Source organism: Stegostoma tigrinum, chromosome 1 (genome assembly GCF_030684315.1).
Source record: "Stegostoma tigrinum isolate sSteTig4 chromosome 1, sSteTig4.hap1, whole genome shotgun sequence".
Classification (NCBI taxonomy): domain Eukaryota; kingdom Metazoa; phylum Chordata; class Chondrichthyes; order Orectolobiformes; family Stegostomatidae; genus Stegostoma; species Stegostoma tigrinum.
In genome coordinates, this window is record NC_081354.1 from 161,415,192 (window position 1) to 161,427,596 (window position 12,405).

At 48.5% G+C, this 12,405-nt stretch overlaps 1 protein-coding gene across 4 annotated transcripts in view; it reads left to right on the forward strand.

The window, feature by feature from the left end:
- Nucleotides 1–7,934: 7,934 nt before the first annotated feature.
- The window catches only part of hdhd2 (haloacid dehalogenase-like hydrolase domain containing 2), a 39,013-nt gene continuing 34,542 nt past the window's right edge, over nucleotides 7,935–12,405 (forward strand). The window contains exon 1 of one of the 4 annotated variants that reach the window (XM_059649831.1): nucleotides 7,935–7,957. The gene's annotated coding sequence lies outside the window, so the exon portion shown is untranslated. Of the gene's footprint in view, nucleotides 7,981–8,209; nucleotides 8,469–12,405 lie in introns of those variants that run through there. The other 3 variants (XM_059649830.1, XM_059649833.1, XM_059649829.1) reach the window with 3 other exon arrangements.

Genomic DNA, 12,405 nt, shown 5'->3' on the forward strand with positions numbered 1-12,405 from the left:
AAAGATATAGGACAGGTGTCAGGGGTAGTTTCTTTACTCAGAGTAGTAAGGGAATGGAACGCTTTGCCTGCAACGGTAGTAGATTTGCCAACTTTAGGTACATTTAAGTTGTCATTGGATAAGCATATGGACGTACATGGAATAGTGTAGGTTAGATGGGCTTGAGATCGGTATGACAGGTCGGCACAACATCGAGGGCTGAAGGGCCTGTACTGTGCTGTAATGTTCTATGTTCTATGTCTCTTCAATGTTGGAACCGTACCTGCATCGACCACTTCCTCTTCCACACACAAACCACCTTCTGTGTGAAAAAGCTCCTCCTCAAATCTCTTAAGTCTTTCTCCTCTCACCTTAAAATAGTGCCGTCTAGTTTTGAACTCCCAACCCTAGGGAAACAAAGCTTTGCTATTCATCTTATCTATGCCCCTCATGATTTATAAACCTCAAAAAGGTCAACCCTCAACTTCCTATGCTCCAGTGGGAAAATGTCCCAACCTATCCAGCCTCTCCTTATAATTCAAACCCTTCAACCCTGGTAAAGTCCTTGTAAATCTTTTCTGTACCCTCTCCGATTTAATAATATCCTTCTTGACCACAGCTACACAGTACAGCATGGACTGCCAACCTTCTCAAGGAAGCCCAGTCCAGGCTCTTGGCCTCAAGGTGAAGTTCAGCATGGACTCCCTGCTTTAGAAGGACTGTAATGCTGATCTACATTCTTTTTTTTATTTTTGTAATTTATATCTAAGATTTTGCACCTAAGGTATCTTTGTACCTGCTTTACAGGACTGTAATGCTGATCTCTTAACTTTGATTTTTCATTTTTCTAATTTATACCTATGATTTTGTACCTAGGTTGGCACTGGAAAATGCAACTTTGTACACTTTTCACCCACTGTACTCATGTATCTGTGTACTTGAGTGTTTGTGATAATAAACCAAATTCTAATTCTTATTCTACTCCAAAAGTGGCGTCATCAGCATCCAGTAAAACTGCAATCTGACCTCCCAACTCGAATACTCGATAGTCTGAGCAATGAGAGGAAGCATTCAAAACATTGCCATTACCACTTTGACTACCTCTGATGCAACTTCCAATGAACTACGCACTTAAACCTTTAGGTCTTTCTGCTCTACAACATTACCCACAGTCCTACTATTTACTGTGCCCTTCATCATACCAAAATGCAACACTGCACATTTATCTAAATTAACAGCTCTTTGGCCCAATTGATCAAGATCCCTTTATAATCTTGGATAACCTTCTTTAATGTCTGCCACCAAATCAACTTGATCATTCAAGTTACTCTTGACCAGTAACTCTCTTCAAACTTGAGGTTATCCAAAATTCTGGATAAATTCCCTTGTTTTAATTTGTACACAGCCCTGTTGTCAATCAATTTTGTGCTCACTGACCTACCTAGGCTCCTGGTTAAGTAATGCCTCAATTTCAAGTCCACACTGCCCTTCCAAAGAGCATTCCACCCTGACCCTGTAACCCTGCATTTCCCATGGCTAACCCAACTAGCCTGCCCATGTTTGGACACTATGGGCAATTTAGCACAGCAATCCACCTAACCCGCATATCTTCGGACAGCAGGAGGAAAGTGGAGCACCCAGAGGAAGCAAAGGCAGACAGTGAGAATGTGTAAACTCTATGCTGTCAGTCACCTGAGGCTGGAATTGAACACTGGTCTCCGGCGCTAGATGGTAGCAATGCTACCCACCGAGCCACTGTGCTGTCCCTTTAATTATAGTTTTATTGTGAATAGCTACAGATCGTGTGCGAAAGCAAGTGTGTTATACATGTCTGAACAGGCTGATTACAAAACCTGGGGGAGATTATGGTGTTGTAAGGATATCACTGCACTGCCAATCCAGAGGCCCAGCCTAATCTTTGTGGTCAAGGTTTCAAATCACACCATGACTGCCAGTGGAATTTAAATTAGAGGAGACTTATGGTACAATGGTAGTGTCCCTACCTCTGGGCTAGATTGACTAGATTCAACCCCACCCACCCTGGTGGTATGCCATAACTTGTCCCAAAGCGTTCATTAAAGATGATAATACAAGTTATCAGGCACCCTCAAAGTTCAATAAATGAATTTTCATTTTTCAAAGTAATTCGGAGTGAGAAATAGTATTGAAATTTGTAACTAGAACTCTCAAGTTGGTATTAAAGATACCAGTGAAAGAAATTTTATCGATGAGCAACAAGAACTGCTTTACAAAATGTATTAATTTTCAGATAGTCTCTAAGTGAAAGGTAGGATTTTTATCCACAAAAGACAAATTCTGCAACCCTATCAATTACTTCAAACTAAAAAGTCATCTTACATCAGAGGACAATAATATTTACGGCAAAAAGGGGACTTTCATGGTGACCAGAAAGCACCAACTTAAAATCATTAGAAGAATTATTTTCTATGTAAGTCGATATTTTCCTAATCAACCTGTTCAGGCATGTTATATCACACCTCTCAATCAGGTGGGGTGGGCAATAATCAAAGAAATAACTAATGCCTGTAAAAATGGTATGGCAATTATCATGGGGGATTTTAATCCACATGTAGATTGGTCGGGGCAGCCTTGAGAAGGAGTTCATTGAGTGTATCCGTGATAGTTTTCTTGAACAGTATGTAATGGAACCGACGAGGGAGCAAGCTTTCCTAAATCTGGGATAATGGGAACTGCAGATGCTGGAAAATCAGAGATAACAAAGTGTGGCCAAGCAGCATCTTAGGTGCTCCTAAGATGGTTGAATTTAGAATACAGTTGGAGAGTGTGAAGATAAGATCCAATACCAGGATCCTGTGCTTGAACAACGATAGAATGAGGGAGGACTTAGCTAAAGTAGACTGAAAACAAAGATTTTATGGTGAAACAGTTGATGAGCAGTGGAGGACTTTCAAAGCAATTTTTCAAAGTGCTCAGCAAAAGTATATTCCAGTGAAAAGGAAGGACTGTGAGAAAAGGAATAACTTGCCATGGGTGTCTAAGGAAATAAGGGAGGCTATCAAATTGAAAGAGAAGGCATACAAAGCGGCCAAAAATAGCATGAAACTAGAAGATTGGGAAAACTTTAAAGATCAACAAAAAGCCATGAAAAGAACTATAAACACAAGTAAGATAGAACATGATAAAAAAAACTAGCACATAATATAAAGACAGATAGCAAAAGTTTCTATAAATATATAAAACGAAAAAGAGTCGCTAAAGTAAACGTTGGCCCTTTAGAGGGTGAGAAGGGGAAATTTTCCAAAATTTGCTGGACTCTGAGGCAGTCCCAGCAGATTGGAAAACAGCAAATGTGACGCCACTGTTTAAAAAGGAAGGTAGACAAAAGATGGGGAAACAGACTGGTTAGCTTAACCTCTCTAGTGGGGAAGATGCTTGAGCCTATTATCAAGGAAGAAATAGCAAGGCACCTCGACAGAAATTGTCCTGTTGGGCAGACGCAGCATGGGTTCATAAAGGGCAGGTAACGCTTGAGAAATCTTTTGGAATTCCGTGAAAACATTACGAGCAAGGTGGACAATGGGGACCCAGTGGATGTGGTGTACCTAGATTTCCAAAAGGCCTTCGATAAGGTGCTGCACAAGAGGCTGCTACATAAGAGAAGGATGCATGGCGTTAATGGTAAAGTACTAGCATGGATAGATGATTGGTTGACTAACAGGAAGCAAAGAGCAGGGATAAATGAGTGCTATTCTGTCTAGCAATCAGTGACAAGTGGTGTGCCTGAGGGATCGGTGTTGGGACTGCAATTATTTACAATGTGTATAGATGATTTGGAGTTGGGGACCACGTGTAGAGTGTCAAAGCGGAATATGTTGCTGCACAAGTGACAGCAATGCCACCTGAAGGTTGCAGGAACAGCAACTCATATTCCGCTTGGGAAGAGATAATGGGAACTGCAGATGCTGGAGAATCCGAGATAGCAAAGTGTGGAGCTGGATGAACACAGCAGGACAAGCAGCATCTCAGGAGCACAAAAGCTGACGTTTCGGGCCTAGACCCTTCATCAGAAAAGGGGGATGGGGAGAGGGTTCTGAAATAAATAGGTAGAGAGGGGGAGGCAGATCGAAGATAGAGAGGAGACAGACAAGTTACAGGGGCGGGGATGGAGCCTGTAGAGGCGAGTATAGGTGGGGAAGTATGGAGGGGATAGGTCAGTCCATGGAGGACGGACAGGTCAAGGGGGCGGGATGAGGTTAGGAGGTAGGAAATGGAGGTGCGGCTTGAGGTGGGAGGAAGGGATGGGCGAGAGGAAGAACAGGTTAGGGAGGCAGAGACAGGTTGGACTGGTTTTGGGATGCAGTGGGGGGAGGGGAGATTTTTGAAGCTTGTGAAATCCACATTTTGTTTTTAAGGATATAACAAGGTGTAGAGTTATATGAACACAACAAGCCAAGCAGCATCATAAGAGCAGGAAAGCTGACATTTAGGAGATAATGGGGACTGCTGGAGAATCCGGGCACCTCCAGGCACTGCAATCCAGCCTGCCCCAGCTCAGAGCCTCCCTCTCCCAGACCTGCAAAGGACCCCTGCTGTTTTTCATCCTCCGCAGGATCCACAGGCTGAACACCCAGTTCCACTCAGCCTTACTGGACACCAAAAATCGTAAGTACAACCAACTCACGGGCCCCTGCCACCCACAAGAGGATTCCTGCGCCTCCCAAATCCCGACTCTGTCCCTGCCCCTCCCCCACCATGCACCCGCCGCCATTGACCATGAGGACACGGCCAGAGACCCCACCGATGACGTCACATCGGCCTCCGCCGGCCACAGAACTTCCGGAACCGCTGCTGCAGTCACCACCTCCACGTCCAGGTACTACAGCCCACACACCACCCTCACCTCAGCTGCTGCCGCCCACCCCGATCCTCCCACCGCCGACGGAACCCCGCCCACGGCCGACGCCGACGGAACCCCGCCCACGGCCGACGCCGACGGAACCCCGCCCACGGCCGACGGAACCCCGCCCACGGCCGACGGAACCCCGCCCATGGCCGACGGAACCCCGCCCACGGCCGACGACATCATCACTCCGCCCACAACCTCCACAGCCAGCAACCCCAGAGAAGACAGTCACACTGAACCCTGCCGCATCTTCACCATCCCCCCAGACCTCCCACTGACTGAGGACGAACGGTCAGTCCTTAGTAAGGGGCTCACCTTTGTCCCCCTACAACCACACATCAACGAATACCAGTCACGGTTGGACATAGAGCAGTTTTTCCGCCGTCTTCGCCTCCATGCCTACTTCTTCAACCGGGAACCTAACCCTCCTTCCACTGACCCCTTCACCCGCTTCCAACACAAGTCCTCCTCCTGGACACCACCCCCAGGCCTCCTACCCTCCCTCGACCTCTTCATCTCCAACTGCCGTCAAGACATCAACCGCCTCAACCTCTCCACCCCTCTCACCCACTCCAACCTCTCCCCCGCAGAACGGGCAGCCCTCCGCTCCAACCCCAACCTCACCATCAAACCCGCAGACAAGGGTGGTGCAGTGGTAATATGGCGCACTGACCTCTACATCGCCGAGGCCAGACGCCAACTCTCCGACACCACCTCCTACCGCCCCCTCGATCATGACCCCACACCCGAGCACCAAACCATCATCTCCAATACCATTCACGACCTCATCATCACAGGGGACCTCCCACCCACAGCCTCCAACCTCATTGTTCCCCAACCCCGCACGGCCCGTTTCTATCTCCTTCCCAAAATCCACAAACCTGCCTGCCCTGGTCGACCCATCGTCTCAGCCTGCTCCTGCCCCACCGAACTCATCTCTACCTATCTGGACTCCATTTTCTCCCCTTTGGTCCAGGAACTCCCCACCTACGTCCGTGACACCAGCCACGCCCTCCACCTCCTCCAGGACTTCCAATTCCCTGGCCCCCAACACCTCATATTCACCATGGACGTCCAGTCCCTGTACACCTGCATTCCGCATAGAGATGGCCTCAAGGCCCTCCGCTTCTTCCTGTCCCGCAGGCCCGACCAGTCCCCCTCCACCGACACCCTCATCCGCCTAGCTGAACTCGTCCTCACACTCAACAACTTCTCTTTTGACTCCTCCCACTTCCTACAGACTAAGGGGGTGGCCATGGGCACCCGCATGGGCACCAGCTATGCCTGCCTCTTTGTAGGTTACGTGGAACAGTCCCTCTTCCGCACCTACACAGGCCCCAAACCCCACCTCTTCCTCCGGTACATTGATGATTGTATCGGCGCCGCCTCTTGCTCCCCAGAGGAGCTCGAACAGTTCATCCACTTCACCAACACCTTCCACCCCAACCTTCAGTTCACCTGGGCCATCTCCAGCACATCCCTCACATTCCTGGACCTCTCAGTCTCCATCTCAGGCAACCAGCTTGTAACTGATGTCCATTTCAAGCCCACCGACTCCCACAGCTACCTAGAATACACCTCCTCCCACCCACCCTCCTGCAAAAATTCCATCCCCTATTCCCAATTCCTCCGCCTCCGCCGCATCTGCTCCCACGATAAGAAATTCCACTCCCGCACATCCCAGATGTCCAAGTTCTTTAAGGACCGCAACTTTCCCCCCACAGTGATCGAGAACGCCCTTGACCGCGTCTCCCGTATTTCCCGCAACACATCCCTCACACCCCGCCTCCACCACAACCGCCCTAAGAGGATCCCCCTCGTTCTCACACACCACCCTACCAACCTCCGGATACAACGTATCATCCTCCGACACTTCCGCCATTTACAATCCGACCCCACCACCCAAGACATTTTTCCATCCTCACCCCTGTCTGCTTTCCGGAGAGACCACTCTCTCCGTGACTCCCTTGTTCGCTCCACACTGCCCTCCAACCCCACCACACCCGGCACCTTCCCCTGCAACCGCAGGAAATGCTACACTTGCCCCCACACCTCCTCCCTCACCCCTATCCCAGGCCCCAAGATGACATTCCACATTAAGCAGAGGTTCACCTGCACATCTGCCAATGTGGTATACTGCATCCAATGTATCCGGTGCGGCTTCCTCTACATTGGGGAAACCAAGCGGAGGCTTGGGGACCGCTTTGCAGAACACCTCTGCTCAGTTCGCAACAAACAACTGCACCTCCCAGTCGCAAACCATTTCCACTCCCCCTCCCATTCTCTAGATGACATGTCCATCATGGGCCTCCTGCACTGCCACAATGATGCCACCCGAAGGTTGCAGGAACAGCAACTCATATTCCGCCTGGGAACCCTGCAGCCATATGGTATCAATGTGGACTTCACCAGTTTCAAAATCTCCCCTTCCCCTACTGCATCCCTAAACCAGCCCAGTTCGTCCCCTCCCCCCACTGCACCACACAACCAGCCCAGCTCATTCCCCCCACCCACTGCATCCCAAAACCAGTCCAACCTGTCTCTGCCTCCCTAACCGGTTCTTCCTCTCACCCCAAGCCGCACCCCAATCTACCTACTAACCTCATCCCACCTCCTTGACCTGTCCATCTTCCCTCGACTGACCTATCCCCTCCCTAACTCCCCACCTATACTCTCCTCTCCACCTATCTTCTTTTCTCTCCATCTTCGGTCCGCCTCCCCCTCTCTCCCTATTTATTCCAGTTCCCTCTCCCCATCCCCCTCTCTGATGAAGGGTCTAGGCCCGTAACGTCAGCTTTTGTGCTCCTGAGATGCTGCTTGGCCTGCTGTGTTCATCCAGCCTCACATTTTATTATCTTGGAATTCTCCAGCATCTGCAGTTCCCATTATCTCTGATAATAAAGTGTGAAGCTGGATGAACACAGCAGGCCAAGCAGCATCTTTAGGAGCACAAAAGCTGACGTTTCGGACCTAGGCGTGACAGGGCAGTAACCATTATGAGTCCTCCCAACCGAGGTCGGAGGTCACTCGTTCCCAACAAAGGTTCATCTTGACTTCGTTGACTCTTCACGATTCTTCTGACTCCGCCCAAAGGTCAATACATAGGAGGTGCTAGAGTAGGTTATTTAGCCTACTATTCGGTTCGTTTCGTTGGCAGTCCTGTGATAGTCAGAGAGAAAAAAAATTCCTGTAAACTATTTAATAAACGCCAGTGACCAACGTAATTTAAACTTTAAATGGAAAATAAATGAAGTGATAAAAAAGATAGATACAGGCCGAAAGCGCCGAGACCACATAACCGGGAAGGGGGCGGGGTCGGGGTCGATGGCGGGCCGGACCGTCCGGACCTGGAGTCGGTTGGTTGCCCTGGGAACGAGAGCGCGTGACAAACCGGAAGTACAAGTGCTTTTTAGGTTTGGTGAATGGTAGTCTCCGATGTCAGGGTGACACCAGGAGGAGGATTGTATTCAATGTTATTTTAACTGCTGAAACTCTGGTTATTTGATTACAAGTATATATATATATATTTTTAAAAAGCCCATGTATTTTGTTTTTATGAAGAAAAAACAAGCACAAGTTCTTCATTGCAGCAGAGGAGATTCAGGTGACCTCTAATAGAATATTTTTTCTTTAAAAATGCGAAGAGGAATTCGATGCAAATTATTTACTATATTAAAGTGTTTAAAATAGCTCTAACGTCGTGTACTGAGATACAACTTGGATCCACTGTAAGTGATAATGGGAACTGCAGATGCTGGAGAATCCAAGATAACAAAGTGTGGAGCTGGATGAACACAGCAGGTCAAGCAGCATCTCAGGAGCACAAAAGCTGATGTTTTGGGCCTAGACCCTTCATCAGAGAGGGGAATGGAGTGAGGGTTCTGGAATAAATAGGGAGAGGGGGGAGGCGGACTGAAGATGGAGAGGAGAGTATAGGTGGGGAGGTAGGGAGGGGATAGGTCAGTCCAGGGAAGACGGACAGGTCAAGGAGGTGGGATGAGGTTAGTAGGTAGGAGATGGAGGTGCGGCTTGGGGTGGGAGGAAGGGATGGGTGAGGGGAAGAACAGGTTAGGGAGGCAGAGACAGGCTGGGCTGGTTTTGGGATGCAGTGGGTGGAGGGGAAGAGCTGGGCTGGTTGTGTGGTGCAGTGGGGGGAGGAGACAAACTTGGCTGGTTTTGGGATGTGGTGGGGGAAGGCGAGATTTTGAAGCTGGTGAAGTCCACATTGATACCATCGGGCTGCAGGGTTCCCAAGCAGAATATGAGTTGCTGTTCCTGCAACCTTCGGGTGGCATCATTGTGGCACTGTAGGAGGCCCATGACCGACTCCCACACCTACCTAGAATACACCTCCTCCCACCCACCCTCCTGCAAAAATTCCATCCCCTATTCCCAATTCCTCTGCCTCCGCTGCATCAGCTCCCACGATGAGGCATTCCACTCCCGCACATCCCAGATGTCCAAGCTCTTCAGGGACCGCAACTTTCCCCCCACAGTAGACGAGAATGCCCTTGACCGCGTCTCCCACATTTCCCGCAACACATCCCTCACACCCCGCCCCCACCACAACCGCCCCAAGAGGATCCCCCTTGTTCTCACACACCACCCCACCAAGCTCTGGATACAACGCATCATCCTCCGACTCTTCCGTTAGCTACAATCCGACCCCACCACCCAAGACATTTTTTCATCCCCACCCTTGTCTGCTTTCCGGAGAGACCACTTTCTCCGTAACTCCCTTGTTCATTCCGCACTGCCCTCCAACCCCACCACACCCGGCACCTTCCCCTGCAACCGCAGGAAGTGCTACACTTGCCCCCACACCTCCTCCTTCACCCCTATCCCAGGCCCCAAGATGACTTTCCATATTAAGCAGATCTGTCAATGTGGTATACTGTATTCATTGTACCTGGTGTGGCTTCCTCTACATTGGGGAAACCAAGCGGAGGTTTGGGGACCGCTTTGCAGAACACCTCCGCTCAGTTCGCAATAAACAACTGCACCTCCCAGTCGCGAACCATTTCAACTCCCCTTCCCATTCTTTAGATGACATGTCCATCATGGGCCTCCTGCAGTGCTACAATGATGCCACCCGAAGGTTGCAGGAACAGCAACTCATATTCCGCTTGGGAACCCTGCAGCCCAATGGTATCAATGTGGACTTCACCAGCTTCAAAATCTCCCCTTCCCCCACCGCATCCCAAAACCAGCCCAGTTCGTCCCCTCCCCCCACAGCACCACACAACCAGCCCAGCTCTTCCCCTACCTCCACTGCATCCCAAAACCAGCCCAGCCTATCTCTGCCTCCGTAACCTGTTCTTCCTCTCACCCATCCCTTCCTCCCACCCCAAGCCGCACCTCCATCTCCTACCTACTAACCTCATCCCACCTCCTTGACCTGTCCATCTTCCCTGGACTGACCTATCCCCTCCCTACCTCCCCACCTATACTCTCCTCTCCACCTATCTTCTTTTCTCCGTCTTTGGTCCGCCTCCCCCTCTCTCCCTATTTATTCCAGAACCCTCACCCTATCCCCCTCTCTGATGAAGGGCCTAGGCCCGAAACGTCAGCTTTTGTGCCCTCTGAGATGTTGCTTGGCCTGCTGTGTTCATTCAGCTTCACTCTTTATTATCTTGGATCCAGTGTAAGCCAGTTTTTGGTGGCATGCGGAGAGGGAGAGTATTTTAAACGTATATTGACCTCAGTTGAACATGAGATGTATCCATTCATGAAAACAAATGAAAAACGTCAACTTGCACATTAGCTAGGCGTTTTTTTTAATTCAAGAGCATGCTTGCCTTCATTGAGTAGAGGAGTTGGGACTCTATGTTGTGGCTGTACAGGACAGACATTGAGGCCGCTTTTAGAATACTGTGTACAATTCTGGTCGCCCTTCCATAGGAAGGCTGTTGTTAAAATTGAGAGGATGCGGAAAAGATTTAGGAGGATGTTGCCAGGACGGGAGGTGGTGTGAGTTAGCGGGAGAGGCTGAATAGGCTGGGAGTTTTTGTTTTCATAGAGCAGCAGAGACTGAGAGGTGACGTTATAGAGGTTTATAAAATCATGAGGAATGGGGATGGGTCTTTTTCTTCAGGTGAGGGAATCCAAAACCAGAGGGCCCAGGCTTAAGGTGAGAGGGGAAAGATTTAAAAAGGATCGAAGGGATGTAATGTTTTCACACAGAGGGTGGTGTATGTGTATGGAATGAATTGTCAGATGAGTTGGTGGAGGTGGGTACAATTACAACATTTCAAAGGCATCCGGATGGAGATATGAACCAAATGCTGGCACATGGACTAGGTCAGATTGGGATATCTGGTTGGGCACAGACCATTTGGACTGAAGGATCTGCTTCTGTGTTGTATAACTCTGATATGTTAGCAATCTGTCTTTTGACTGTCTGAATCAGCAGATACCAATCATAGAGTCATAGATTCTACAGCACTAAGGCAGGCCCTTCAACCCAAACAAGTCCATGCTGACTGAAATGTCCATCCATGCTAACTGTGTTTCCCTGCACTTGGCCTGTCCCAGATGTTGATTTGCTGCTTCTATTGAAATATTTGCTAATATTGACTCTGAACTTGCACTTCACAACCAAGAATATGTGCCCTTTAGCTCCTAAATTGGGTTATCAAAAATATGATTTTTACACTGCATTATCCTGTTGAGCATTTGTCTATATGATTGGGGTGTGAAGGCATGGTAGCTAAATGGTAACAAAGATAATTGTGAAAAAACACGAGGAAATTGCAGGTGCACAGACTGATTGAGTGGGCAAAAATCTGGAGTATAATATAGCAAAATATGAAGTTATTCATTTTGGTAGGACTAATAAAAGCAGACTGTTGTTTACATGAGAATGATGGCAGAATTCTGAGCAGAGGGATTTGAATCACAAAAACAGACATTGCTGGAAAATTTCTGCAGTTCTGGAAGCATCTATTGAGAGAAATCAGAGTTAACGTTGTGGGTCCGGTGACCCTTCAGAACTAAGTTGAACACAAGATGGACGTGAAAAGAATGTTAACTTCAGTGGGTGAGTCTCGAACTAGTTTTAAAATTAGGGGTCCTTTTGGAAAGAGCTGAGGAGAATCGGTTGTGCGATTTTTGGAATTCTGCCTCTGAAGGTGGAAGGGGTGCGGTCATTGAATATTTTGAAGATGGAAATGGGTAGATTCCTTCTGGGCAAGGAAATAATAAGATATCAGGAGTAGGTCCCAATACAGAATTTGAAACAAATAAATCATCTGTAATCTTATTGTAGCACGCTTGATTGTCTACTTCCGAACTTAGAACAAAGAATAGTACAGCATAGGAATAGGCCCTTCAGCCCACCAAACCCTGTGCTGACACATGATGCCATTCTAAACTACAAAAGGGGAGGCAGTGGCCTCGTGGTAATTTTGCTGGACTGTTAATCCAGGGACTAGATGGTGTTCTAGGGACCTGGATTTGAATCCTGCCGTGGCAGATGTTGGAATTTGAATTCAATAAATATCTGGAATTAAGAATCTAATAATGACCATAAATCCATTGCT